This window comes from Ambystoma mexicanum, chromosome 13, assembly GCF_040938575.1.
Source record: "Ambystoma mexicanum isolate Mex_15411 chromosome 13, UKY_AmexF1_1, whole genome shotgun sequence".
Lineage (NCBI taxonomy): Eukaryota > Metazoa > Chordata > Amphibia > Caudata > Ambystomatidae > Ambystoma > Ambystoma mexicanum.
Window position 1 is genome coordinate 501,144,374 of NC_090938.1, and position 14,424 is coordinate 501,158,797.

The 14,424-nt window shown below is 50.6% G+C and overlaps 1 protein-coding gene across 1 annotated transcript in view; it reads left to right on the plus strand.

The window, feature by feature from the left end:
• PSMD11 (proteasome 26S subunit, non-ATPase 11) overlaps nucleotides 1–14,424 on the plus strand; it is a 996,429-nt gene that overhangs the window by 718,069 nt on the left and 263,936 nt on the right. The gene's annotated exons all lie outside the window — the stretch shown is intronic.

Below are 14,424 nucleotides of genomic sequence, written 5' to 3' on the forward strand. Positions count from 1 at the left end.
TTTTCTATACCCATCACACACACTATCTTATTATCACCTTGGTCTATTTTCTCTTGTAACATTGTATGTTGCCCTTTTCTACAATTAATGGCTGGTGGCAGTGGTTTACTTACTCTTATGCCCCGTCCCCTTTCCTCCATACTGCATGGGCGTTTTCAAGGGACGGGAGACAAACTTTTTCACCAGAAAAACCTTCCCCCTTTAAATTTAGAGGCGCGGCACAAGGAGCATGCACTGCCTGACTCCGCCCTCCGGCGCCACACCCCAGTCCCCTTTTCCACGTCGACTGGAATTGCGCGAATTCACTGCGCTCCTGGGTTTGACTACGGCCATGTAATTCCACGTACAGATACTGCTTCTTTGTCTTTTTTGTCTTATCTATCATTCAGGTACTCGGGCGTCACGCTCCTCCCTGGCGCATGTCGACTTTTACAGGGTTCAGCAGGTGTCCATGCTGCAACAAGCTCTTCCAACTTCAGACCTCCACGCCCTCTGCCTACGTTGCCTTGGCCCAGACCACGGTTGGCAATCATGTTTGGTGTGTGACTCGCTGTCCTCGAAGGCTCTGAAGAACAGACTAGCCAGGTGGAGGGAGCTCTTCCAGAAGTCGCCTCCAGAGGATCTCAAGAACTTTGAAGCTTCGTCCCAGGTCCAAGGTAGGGCTGATATTTTCCCCCGCAAGGGAGACTCCTTCCCAGGGACTCTCCCACGCGGGAGGGACTGGCCAGGTACTTGTACCGGCACGTGCACCAAGGCTGCTACAGCTACTGACCCTCAGGTCGAGGGGGTCCTCGGATCCTCCCGGACGCAGTGTCGAGGGACCAGAAGGTTCTTGTACTGGGCTTGCACTGGCGCAACGTCCCGAGTAGCTACGCCCTAACACTGGCAATATGTCCGAGGGGCTACGCCCTAATAAAGGCAATACGTCTGAGGGGGTGCCTATACATAGCTCTACCGACCCCCCAGGTCGAAGGTGTCACACCTACCGGGCCGAGACAAGAGTAGCAGGGTAGGCCCAGTGATCCACACGCTAGTGTCTTGTACGAGGCCAGACCCAGCGGGCTGCACATCACGTCGCAGGCACGTGGCAGGCAGCTTGACAAAATGGCTGCTGCGCCAATCAGGAACACCCGTCCAACGCTATTCCACGAAGAACCAGTGTCAAGGGAGGACTGGTCACAACCAGGTACGTGGCCTACAGTCTACCCTTCATATGCGCAGGGCAGCTTTCCCATGCATCCATACAGACTGAGTATGCAGTGGCTCCAGCAGTCCCCCGCTACCTCGTCGGTACCCCCTACCACTTATTTGGCCAGTGAGGAGGTGCTCTTTGATAAATTCCTCGGCCTCATGAGGTCTCCACAGATGGGCGCTATCAAGGACGAAGTCAGGAAGTCCTTCACTCCATGCTAGAGGCACCAAAGACACCTTCGTCGGGCCCCAGGCCCCGGTGCAGCTGCCTCCTCTGGCTCCCCAGCCAACTCTACCACTTCTGCCGCCTTCTCAGACTCCGGCTGCAGTCCCCGTACCCCAGCCTCCGGCTCCATCTACCCCTCCTCCTCTGCGAGATCCGCTGGATCTGCAGGGCACGGAGGAGGAGGAAGATCTGGACACGCCATCCTCAGCTAGGGCATGAACGTCTTGCTGGCCTGGCGGAGTACCTGGGCCTCCCTCAGCCCGAGGTTGAACAACCGGCAGAGGGGATTCTGGCTGAAGTCCTCACAAGACGCCCCTCTGCCAACACAGGGATTCCACTGCAAACGGATGAGGCCCTCTGGCCAAGAAGGGTTGGCTCAAGCCCCACTCAGTCCAGCCGGTCAACCGCCGCCTGGACGCCAAATACAGGCAGATGGAGGGGGATATACTTTTGCTCTCGACCCTTCAGCCGCACTCCTCAGTGATTGCTGCAGCATCACTATACTCCAAGCCTCAGTCGTCCTCGGCCTCCTCCGTGGCGCTGCTAGGCAAAGAGAAGATATTGGAGGCTTATGGCAAGAAGATCTACTCCGCCTCCTAGCATCTGCGTCAGGCCAACGCAGATGCAATGCTGGCTCCCGCCAACCATTGGTTATGGTGGGAAATTGCAGACTTCCTCCCGGAACTCCCGTCACAATGCCAATCTCGCTTTAAGGCTGGGTTAGCCGAGGCCAAGCTCGTGGCGCACAACCTCATGGAATCCACAGTAGTGCATATCAATACCACGGGCAATGCAATCTGCATTGCCACGGAAATGAGGCGCATCCTGGAGCTGCCGTTTGGGGGGAGGTGGGGTTACCTATTCCACTCCTCTACGGACGAGGAGCTGGACAAGAAGAAGAGCTCACAAATGGCAGTCCTTATCCATTCTTACAAAGACCACGCCCAAATCTTGCATCCAATCTCAGCAGCGCACAGAGAAGGGTCGTACATATGGAGGGTTCCGTGGCTTCCAGAAACGCAGATCCAGGCAACTGGACCACTCGCCGTCCCAGAGCTGGCACAAAGAACAAAAAAAGAGGGCGGGGGGAGTGTGAGTAGGGGCTTTTTCCAGTCCCCCCTCTGCCTCAGCCTCCGAGGGAAAGCCGGCATGGCACGCCCCTTCAGGTCCATGTGTCTCTGGTGGGTGGCAGGCTTGCTCTCCACACACATTTCTGGTACCAGAACTTCGCAGACCCCTGGATCCTCTCCATAGTATCCACGGGGTACCGCCTACCCATCCCAGCCTCTCCTCCCTCCTCCCCTCCCACAGGTTGGGACAGCAACGCTTGTTGGAGATCCGGTCGCTCGTAAAGAACCAGGCAGTGGAGGAAGTTCCAGCCTCCCAGCGAGGCTTTGGCTTCTACTCCAGGATTTTCGCCATTCAGGAGAACCACTAGGCAGGCCTGAGAGTTGTGCTGGACTGTTCCACCCTCAACCTCTCCTTACCCCTGCAAACATTCAAGATGGTTACGCCAGCTTTTATAGCGGAGACATTGGACAAGGGAGACTGGACGTCCTCCCTGGACCTGAAGGACGCGTACTTGCACGTCCCAATTTGGCAGCCTCATCGTTCTTTCCTCCGGTTCAGAATCCTGGCTGCCATTTCCAGTACAAAGTCCTTCCGTTTGCCCTCAACTCGGACCCCAGGGTCTTTACCAGACCCATGAATGCTGTGGCGGCCCTCATCAGAGCGCAGGGCCTCCACAACTACCCATACCCTCGATGACTGGTTCGTCAGGGCTACATCTCTGGAAGCGGTTTGCCACTTTTCCCATTCCCTTTTGAACACCCTGGCTTCGTGCTCAACCTCAAGAAGTCACATCTGCAGCCTACACAGACTGACTTTCCTGGGACTCATTTGGGACACGGGCTCAGAAAGTCTTCCCGTCGGAGGACAAGATCTCGCCATCAAGCGGGCCACCGCCCACTTCCTCAGCATGTTGGTACCAACATCTCCTGGGTCTACTGGCAACGGTCCTATTAGCCATGCCGCACACCAGAGGATGAGAACGATTCAGCTGCACTTCACGGCCTCATGGAATCGGGAGCGGGGCTCGCAATCCGAGATCAACGCTCCGCCATTGCTGCACCCGGACCTAACATGGTGGTCTATGGACTGCAACCTACGGACAGGCAAGCCCTTTCGGCCGCACTCTCAGCAGGCCACCATCACCACAGACTCCTCGCTCGAGGGCTGGGGAGCCACCCTGGACGAGCTCTTGGTCCACGGCACCTGGACTCGACAGGAATACCACATCAATTGGCTAGCGCTCAGAGCATTCTCACCACAAGGGGCAAGGTTGTCCTCATCCAGACAACTCGACCAGCATGTACTACGTCAACAAGCAGGGAGGCACCAGATCCTCTCCTTTGTGCAGATTGGCGATCAGCATGTGGGAATGGGCCCTGGAAAACATTTTCCTCTAGTCAGTCCACCTCCAGGGCGAATCCAATCTGGAAGCGGACAGGCTCAGCAGGCTGGGAGCAGACAATTATAAGTGGCAGCTAAACAACCTCGTTATTCAGGAGATCTTCAACAGGTGGGGTCACCCCCACATGGATCTCTTTACCACCTGGCACAACAAGAAGTGTCCTCAGTTCGCATCCTGGCATGGTCAGGGCCCCGGCTCTCTGGGAGACGCATTTCACCTCCAGTGAACCGGCATGAAAGCCTAAGCCTAGGCTTTTCCTCCCACTCCTCTGGTCCACAGGGTAATATGCAAGCTCAAGGAGTCTCGCCGACTCCTCGTCATTCTGATAGCTCCATGGTGGCCGGCCAGGCCATTGTTTTCGGAGCTACTCAGCCTCTCGTAGGTGCCCCTGATTCACCTTTTCGGCACACTTTGCTCATTCAGGCGTACAACTGGATACCTGCCGCACATACCTTGCAGCCATTGGGGCTTAAAGGAACTCTGAGAAGGGCATTTTTTCCTCCTCCAGCCCCATCGTCAAACATATGACCGGTCTCGCTAGGCTCTACCTGCCGTCAAGAGACCGCACCCGGTGTGGGACCTCAACATAGTCTTGGGCGCACTGTTACACAAACCATTCGAGCCAATGGCGACCGTGGACATCAGGATGGTTCCCATCAAGGCAGCCTTACTACTCGGTCTTACCTCGGCTCGTAGAGTCAGCGAGATCCAAGCACTGGTCGCCTCCTAGCCATAACCCACCTTTCACAAGGACAAGGTAGTCATGCGGACGCACCCAGCATTTCTGCCCAAGATTCCATCTGCTTTCCACCTGAACGAGGAAATGGTCCTTCCTACGTTTTTTCCCGATACTAAGGACGAAGCACAAAGTGCTGCACTGCCTGGATGTCAGGCGTGCTCTGAAATTCTACTTGGACAGGACCAGTGGCTTCCGCAAGTCGGACACCCCGTTTGTCACCTTTGGAGGCTCATGACCAAGATATCAGGCCTTGAAGGCCTCCATATACCGCTGGATGGTCTCTGCCATCAAAGAAATGTACGAGGGCCAGCACAAGCCACTTCCGGCCAACATGCATGCCCACAGTCGGGGCCAAGGCAACGGCCATCGCATTCCACCACCATATCCCTTGGCAAGTCATAAGCAGGGCGGCCACTTGGGCCTCTCCCTCGGCTTTCTGCAAGCATTATTGTTTGGACGCCGGCTCTAGATCTGATGCGGCTTTCGGACAGGCTTTTCTCAGGAACCTATTTGCTTAAGGAGAGTCTCCTCTCCACCCTGGGGCTACAATCGGTTGTAATCGCCCATACAGTATGGAGGAAAGGGGACTATGGACTAATGAGTACGTTAGTTAGTACGGTGAGTAACTTATAATATCTCTTCAATTTTCAAATGCCACTTAAATGTTTTCTTTTTTCCCTTCCTGGCCCTTTTTTAACGCCAACATTTAAGGTTTTTTGGTATTAACTTACAAATTGTTTACCTTGGCATACTTTTGAAGACCCTCCAGTTGGCGTTGTCCAATTTCAGTAAAGTCAAGAAGGACACGGTCATCTGCATATTTCAAATGGGATACCTGTATATTTCCCAATTTTGGCAGGAAACTGCGAATTGGAGCCAGGTGGTCTACGTCTAAGATATAGAAATTGTAGAGGGCTGGTGCCAGTGCACAGCCCAGCTTAACTCCTCTATGGGTAGACATTTCTTGACTCATAAGACCCACTGTATTAAGTCGAATTCTGAACATGTATTTGAGTACTGGCCTTTTTATTTGTTCCAGTAGGTCTAGAGGTCGGCTTTTAGTTTCCAGTTAACACCAAAGTCTATTTTGATTGAGGCTATCAAAAGCCTTGGTAAAATCTACAAAGGGTAGATGTACTTTAGTGGTTGTTGTCCAGATTATGGCCTTTAGCAGAGAAATTATGAAGGCCGTCCTAGGCCTTTGGTGAAACGGGCTTGAAATTTGTCCTGAAGTGCATTCGTTTGTAGCCATTTAGTCAGTCTTTTCTGCAGTAATGAGGCATAGACTTTACCCAAAAACGTCCAGCGGCTGTGGGCCTGTAGTTAGTGGGATCTGATCTTAGACCCTGTTTGAATATTAGGGTGATGTGGGCGGATTTCCAGGACATGGGGATTTGCTTTCTGATAATGTCCTAGAGGACCGTGTCCAAGAGCTTAGCCCAAAGCTCAGGGTGGGCTTTAAGCATGTGGTTCGAAATCCCATCCGGGCCCGGGGCTCTCGATGGATTAAGACGTTTTATCATATAGATCAGATCATATGGTAAGAGCCATAGGTCCACATGCCCATTTACAGATGATATAGCTTGATTCAGATTTTAAAATGGCTTTAAGCAGAGGGCTTGCCATGCAGCTTCTAAGACCCCCCGAAGATTGTAGGTGGTGTTGGGGTGTGTTAAGGGCGCTTATGAGCGGCCACATCTGGGCTGATTTTCCTTTTGTGGCTGCCATCATGGCTGCTGCGTCTTTTTCGAGTAGTACATTCCTGTTTAAACACCAAGATCTGTAGTTAGATTTGATACATTTTAACTCTGCAGGAAGACTAATGGCATATTGTAGCGATACTAAGGTATAAGGCAATTAAATGACCATGCTCTGAACAAACCTTCTCAAGGACCTGGGCAAGGCAATGTGCACAGTAGAAGACTGATTTTCAATTGCTATATTACATCTGCCAATCAGAAATGTATCCAATCTCGAGTGTGGAAATAAATGAGGTAAAGATAAAAGTGTAACCATATAATTCATCAATATAATTGATCAGTAATGACAGAGCATATTGTAATGAATTGAAGACATGGATAAAGTTCGTGTTTAGAAATTTGAAATTGTACTTTCCCCGCAAAGCAACCTGAACATAATTGTTACACCATAAATTGAAGGTCTCACATTTTTTTGCTAATTGTTTGCCATGGTGTGATTTCATGAAAGCAATGGGCACTTCATGGCATGTGAGAAAGTAAGTGGAAACATTGAGGAACAAGTTAACCGGATGACAAGTCTGGTGCATTAATATTGTTTTTTTGCAGCTTTTGCATCGGTTTGACACATGATAGATGCATATAATTTTATCTAGTGGTTGGCCTAGGGCATTACACCCTGTTTTCTTAACTTTAAATTAGGCATCAAATTGGGGTTTATGCATCAGTACTCGTATAAACGTATGGTGTTGGGAAAGATGTATGTTTTTGCATTTTTCCTTCCTTTAACATCAAGGTAACGCACGCCCACTATTTTTGCAATAGCTTGAACCCTGTCCTGTCCTGTCTTTTGAAGTTAAGTGGAGTCTCTTGTAATTTGGGGTTACTGATTAGCATGGTTACCGTGGGGGCAGGGGAGGGGCTGTCTTCTTTGCCGGACCTCTTGTTAAGCAAGATTGTATGCAGTACACTTTGGGTGCTCTACAACAGCCCTGACTTCTTGGCAATAGGAACCCAACCTTTGGTATAAGTCTGTAATACACAGGTTGGTAGCGTGTTGAGCAGCCAGGCCGATCTAAAGAGGGGTCAATGTGAGCAGTAGGGGGAGTTGCACAGAGATTCACGGTGACAAGTATTCAAATAAACGCTTACACACAAGGTTTCATGATGAAACAATTATTAGTTTATTTCAGTCAGAGTAAGCTGCCTTCAGAAGGGGGCAATATAACAGTAACACGGAAATATAGTTAAAAAATACAAACTCTTAATATTTCTAAATCAGAAACTACCCATTTGTGATCGCCCTCACACTACCTACACCGTCAGGTGACTTCAATAGTTGGTGTGCTGGGGACATTAATATATCACTGTTGCATTTAGAATCAGATTTAGGAATATGTCAAAGGGAAAAGGTTATTCGAACAAAACCAGAGATCACACAAATACTCTGAAGCAGGTAAGTACTTTTGGTAATCACCAATGCAAAATTAGTTAACCCCTTCCTGGAAGGAATACACAACACCTAAGCAGAGGAGAGTAATTCAGGGAACCAGGCCAGCCAATGTTAAGTTAGCAAAAGTCAAGGTGAACGGAAGCACTTCTTGCAGGTAAGTAAAAGTTTTGCACAATGTTTTAGAAGTATTTATAGAATAAGAAGAAATTCAAAGTAGGGCCACAAGCTGAATAGGTGTGCGAGTTAAAGAAGCTGTTAGCAACTCTACAGATACAACCGAGACAAGTCTCCAACTAGGACAAGCAAGGTGGCACAACAAGAGGTAAGTTCTCTGACTTTACAGTACCTTTATGTTGAAGAAAAGTGCAGCAGATGACTTCTGTTCCTCTGCAGATCCTGGTGTTCCTGGGCCTCAGTCGTGGGGACAAGGACTCCTCCTCCTGCCCTGCAATGGGATGGTCACCGCTCGCAACTGGCTATCTTCAAACAGGTGGCACTTTGGTGTTTCAGCTCATCGCGTCTACCACAAATAGCAACACTGTGGTTCCTGGATGTCGAGATGGACTTTCCTTGCTTCTGGGGTCCAGCACTCTGTTGGGGCTCAGTCAGTCCTGCTTCCTGGGAGTCCGGAGGATCTTTCCGGAGCTCTTGGCCAGCTTAAAAGCAACACACGATCAGGTGTTCCTCTTCCTGGCTATTTGGTTCCAGCAGCAACTGCAGTAGAATTTCAACTAGCTCCGAGAGGATGTCTAGGTGGCTTACTTTGGAGTTGATTGTTCCCACCAACTCAAGCAGAGAAGTAGTCCTTGCAGGGGCTTCTCAGATGATACGAATTTGGAGTTTCAGCACAGCAGCAGGACTTCACCGGGCAAACCAATGGTCGAGTTCTTCTTATTCCTTCGTCCAGTGGTTGACTCTGCCTTCCAAGCCAAAAAGCCTCACCTTTTTATGCAGGTTCCTTCCATTCATTCCAGCCCAGCTGTCGGTCACCCAGCAGGGTGGCTGTGCTTGCCGGACAGCCAGCCGGTCACTTACCTAAGAGTGCATTCCTGGTTTCCTAGGAGACCAAGCACAGAGTTTCGGGCACCTGCCTCGCTTCCTGCCCCCGCCAGACACTCTGGAGCCAGAGGCGGCCTTCACTCGTGAATCCCACCAAAGGCAAAATGAACAAAGGGCTCAAACCTGGTTTGGCGCGCAGAGTAAATCTAAAAAAAAAATCATCGGCAGGTGAGTGCTTGCGGCCCCCGACCTCCATTTTGCCCCGCTGACCCCCCTTCCCACCGCATCCCGCATCCCTTCCCCGAGCGTGTCCCTGCTCCCTCCCGCCTCCCAACCCGCCCACTGCCCGTGATTGGTTACTGGGCTTCCGGGCCCAGGGTCTAGCGACCCGCGCTGCAGGCGCCCACTGCCTCCTAAAAAATCATCGGCAGGTGAGTGCTTGTGGCCCCCGACCTCCATTTTGCCCCGCTGACCCCCCTTCCCACCGCATCCCTTCCCCGAGCGTGTCCCTGCTCCCTCCCGCCTCCCAACCTGCCCACCGCCCGTGATTGGTTACTGGGCTTCCGGGCCCAGGGTCTAGCGACCCGCGCTGCAGGCGCCCACTGCCTCCTAAAAAATCATCGGCAGGTGAGTGCTTGCGGCCCCCGACCTCCATTTTGCCCTGCTGACCCCCCTTCCCACCGCATCCCGCATCCCTTCCCCGAGCGTGTCCCTGCTCCCTCCCGCCTCCCAACCCGCCCACCGCCCGTGATTGGTTACTGGGCTTCCGGGCCCAGGGTCTAGCGACCCGCGCTGCAGGCGCCCACTGCCTCCTAAAAAATCATCGGCAGGTGAGTGCTTGCGGCCCCCGACCTCCATTTTGCCCCGCTGACCCCCCTTCCCACCGCATCCCTTCCCCGAGCGTGTCCCTGCTCCCTCCCGCCTCCCAACCCGCCCACCGCCCATGATTGGTTACTGGGCTTCCGGGCCCAGGGTCTAGCGACTCGCGCTGCAGGCGCTCACTGCCTCCTAAAAAAAAATCAGCAGGTGAGTGCTTGCGGCCCCCGACCTCCATTTTGCCCATTTTGCCCGGCAGCCCCCAGCGGCTAAGGGCCCCGAGGCCAAGGGCGACTCCAACAGAGGCAACTCCAGGAAGTGTCAGCAGGTGTCTGCAGGGGAAGCCACCCCAGTGACCAGCCGTCAACCAGCGACTACAAGGACCAGTAAGGTAGGAGGGCCGGGGTTGGGAGAGGTACAGCTTTACACCAGATACCTAACCCCGTTGCCCCAAACTGCATTTGATAGAAGGGCCGCCGCGCCCAAATTGCATTGTCTATTCTCCAAACTGCATTGATGGGCTTTTCTCCCTCTATACAGGTGTCTCAAACTTAGCAGGGCCGCCGTGCCCAAAGTGTATTGTCTGTTCTCCAAACTGCATTGATAGGCTTTTCTCCCACTATACAGGTGTCTCAAACTTAGCAGGGCCGCCGTACCCAAAGTGTATTGTCTGTTCTCCAAACTGCACTGATGGGCTTTTCTCCCACTATACAGGTGTCTCAAACTTAGCAGGGCCGCCGTGCCCAAAGTGTATTGTCTGTTCTTCAAACTGCATTGATGGGCTTTTCTCACACTATACAGGTGTCTCAAACTTAGCAGGGCCGCCGTGCCCAAAGTGTATTGTCTGTTCTCCAAACTGATTGATAGGCTTTTCTCCCACTATACAGGTGTCTCAAACTTAGCAGGGCCGCCGTACCCAAAGTGTATTGTCTGTTCTCCAAACTGCATTGATAGGCCTCTCTCCCACTATACAGGTGTCACTCAAACGTAACAGATAAAAGGGCCGCCGTGCCCAATTTGCATTGCCTGCTCTCCAAACTGCACTGATAGGCTTTTCTCCCACTATACAGGTGTCTCAAACTTAGCAGGGCCGCCGTGCCCAAAGTGCATTCATTGTCTGTTCTCCAAACTGCATTGATAGCCCACTCCCACACCGTACGGGTGTCTCAAACCTAGCAGGGCCGCCGTGCCCAAATTGCATTGCCTGCTCTCCAAACTGCACTGATAGGCTTTTCTCCCACTATACAGGTGTCACTCAAACGTAACGGATAAAAGGGCCGCCGTGCCCAATTTGCATTGCCTGCTCTCCAAACTGCACTGATAGGCTTTTCTCCCACTATACAGGTGTCTCAAACTTAGCAGGGCCGCCGTGCCCAAAGTGTATCGTCTGTTCTCCAAACTGCACTGATACGCCTCTCCCACACCGTACAGATGTCTCAAACCTAGCAGGGCCGCCGTGCCCAAATTGCATTGTCTGTTCTCCAGACTGCACTGATAGGCTTTTCCCCCACTATACAGGTGCCTCAAACTTAGCAGGGCCACCGCGCCCAAATTACATTGTCTGTCCCCCAAACTGCATTGATAGGCCCCTCTCCCTCTATACAGTTGCCTCAAATTTAGCTGGGCCGCCGTGCCCAAAGTGCACTGTCTGTTCTCCAAACTGCACTGATAGGCCACTCCCACACTATACAGGTGTCTCAAACTTAGCAGGGCCGCCGTGCCCAAATCTGCATTGTCGCTAAGGGAGACGGAGACTAAAGAGCCATTGTTAGAACCCAACTACATAACTATACAACCCTTAACTCCACCCTTACACCCCGACCAAGACAACAACTAAACTAAAACAACTCAGAATCGTACAATGCCGCGCAAACGACCCACCCAGAGGGAAAGAAGAGAAGAAAGAACAAATACCCCGAAACTTCAACTAAGAACCGCAACAACAGAACACACCCCCACAGGCAGGTTCAAAGATCGGACCAACACTGAAAGAAGAGACAAATCCCTTTACCTAACTCCATACCTCACTGAGACCTACTCACCAGATCGAAACAACGCGACGCCAAAACCAACTACACTGAACAACCTACCAACATCACGAAGAATGACAAACTCCACCAGATACAACATGCGCACAACTGAAGCGATAACACCATACATCACCAAAGCAAGAAGAACCCCCAACCCACAACCATGTCCCCTGGAAGACGAACCAGATGAAAACAAAAACCCTAGGCTAAACCTAGAAGTACTACTTGAGAACGCTGACAACCCGAAACCTGCTCCTGAACAAGATCAGAAAACGACCCTAACAAAAAAAGGCAAACCAAGCTACACCTCTAAACTCCACTGCAATCTAATAAATGCAAGATCCATGTCAAAACACTCTACAGAGATCTTCGACCTACTCGACGACAACGGCATCGACATCCTCTTCATCACAGAAACTTGGCTAGATGACGACTACAAAATCACACTCCAAAGCTGCCTCCCAGCAAACTTTAAATGCCTTCAAATAAACAGGAAAAACAGAAAAGGAGGAGGCATCGCAATAGCATTTAAAGAGCAGCTAACAATAAGAACAGACGAACCACTCAACATCCCCAACTGCGAGTCCATGGTCATACACCTAACAACTAGCCCAAAAACCAACATAACATTCATCCTGGTGTACAGACCCCCAACTTATGATGCATCCTTCGTCGACAACTTCATAGAAGCCATAACCAACATAGCCATCAACCACGAACACCTAATCATACTGGGGGATTTCAACATCTGGTTCGAAGACAGTCATGCCAACTCCCAAAACTCACTGATTGAACAACTCGCCACCATGAAACTACGACAACTAAAAAAAGGGGCAACTCACTCGGCAGGACACACCTTGGACGCAATATTCGCAGAGGAAAAACTCATCACCATGGCACCGCCGATACAAATACTGTGGAGTGACCATCTCATCATCCCATTCGTAATCACTCTGCCTACTCAAGTCTACATCCAACCTCCCAAACTCACAGCCACCACAAAAAGAAACTGGAAAGACGTCAAAAAAGGCAACCTATTCGAACAACTGGAGTTAACCAAGCCCTCAACAACAGAACTAGACCTAGCTGACCTAGACGGGAAAGCGGAGATACTACACAAATGGATTGCAGATACAATCGACAAGATGGCCCCAGAAAAACCATTCACACCATCAAAAAAAAGAGCAATGGCAAAATGGTTTACCCCACTACTAAGCACCATGAAAAAGGAAAACAAAAAGATGGAAACTGAATGGAGGAAAGATTACAATCCAGACGAAAAAACAATGTTCCAGAAGCACATTCGCTCATACAAGAAGGAAATTCAAAAGGCAAAGAGAAAGCATTATGATGACAGAATCACAAATGCCACCAACACACAAAAAAATGTTCCGTATCATTAAAGAAATGAGAAACCCACCAGGCTGTGACAACATCCCAACCCCCTTTGGAGAAACTATGCAACAACCTTGCAGACCACTTCAAAAAGATCAATGACATCCGACAAACCATCCAACAGAGACCAACCAGCAGCGACTTACAACCAAACGAACCCAAATCAGAACCGCAGCACAAACTCAATAACTACCCTCAAATATCAGCAGAGGCATTCGCAATGCTAATAAAACACAGCAAGAAAGCGGGCTCACCGATGGATCCCTGCCCCCCGGACATCTACAAATCAATCCTCGGACAAGGAACACCAGCAGAATACTTCAGAAACCTTCTACATCTATCACTGGCAACAGGGACAGTACCAAGGATCTTCAAATCGGCTTACATCAAACCACTTCTGAAAAACACAAGCGTGGACGTAGATGACCTCCAACTACAGACCAATCTCCAACATCCCCTACCCAGCCAAACTCCTCGAAACCTACGTATACAAACTAACCCAAGAATACGTTGAACACCACCTGCTAGACCAAGCTCAAGTCGGCTTCAGACCCACAAGAGGTACAGAAACAGCACTACTATCCATCTGGGATGACCTAAAAACAAACGCAGACTCCAACACAACATCTGCCCTTATCCTGCTCGACCTCTCAGCAGCCTTCGACACAGTTAGCCATGACACCCTAACCAAAAGACTAGAAGACATAGGCATAACAGACACAGCGCTACGCTGGACTAAATCATTCCTAGCAGACAGAACTAAAACCGTCTGGATCAAACCCTTCAAATCCACCCCCACGAGTCAACGACTGTGGAGTACCACAAGGATCCTCACTATCTCCATTGTACTTCAACATCTACCAAACCCCTGTAATCAGAATCTTCAAGAAACGCAACATCAAATGCTACAACTATGCAGACGACACTCAAATCATCTACAAGATCGAAGACACCCAAGCCGATCATTCAAACCTAACCGACTGTCTAAAAGAAGTCTTCAACTGGATGAATGCCAACAACCTGAAAATCAACCCAGGAAAAACAGAAATCATGATCATATCCAAAGACCAACAGAAGGAAACCGCCATCCCGTGGCCAACAGAAATGGGATCTATACCATCACCATCTAAGGTAGTAAAAAATGTGGGAGTCCTGATGGACAACACCTTAACCTTAGAACCTAAACGCAACAGTCAAGAAATGCTTCTTCCTCCTCCACACGGCAAGAAAAATACTACCTTTCCTCTCCTTCACACACAAAACACTCACCATCCTCGGCCTCATCATGTCAAGTATCGACTATGCAAACAGCCTCTACCTCGGTATACCGGAATACCTACTGAAGAAGCTACAACGGATCCAAAACACTGCAGCCAGACTACTCCTCAAACTATCCAGAAGAGAC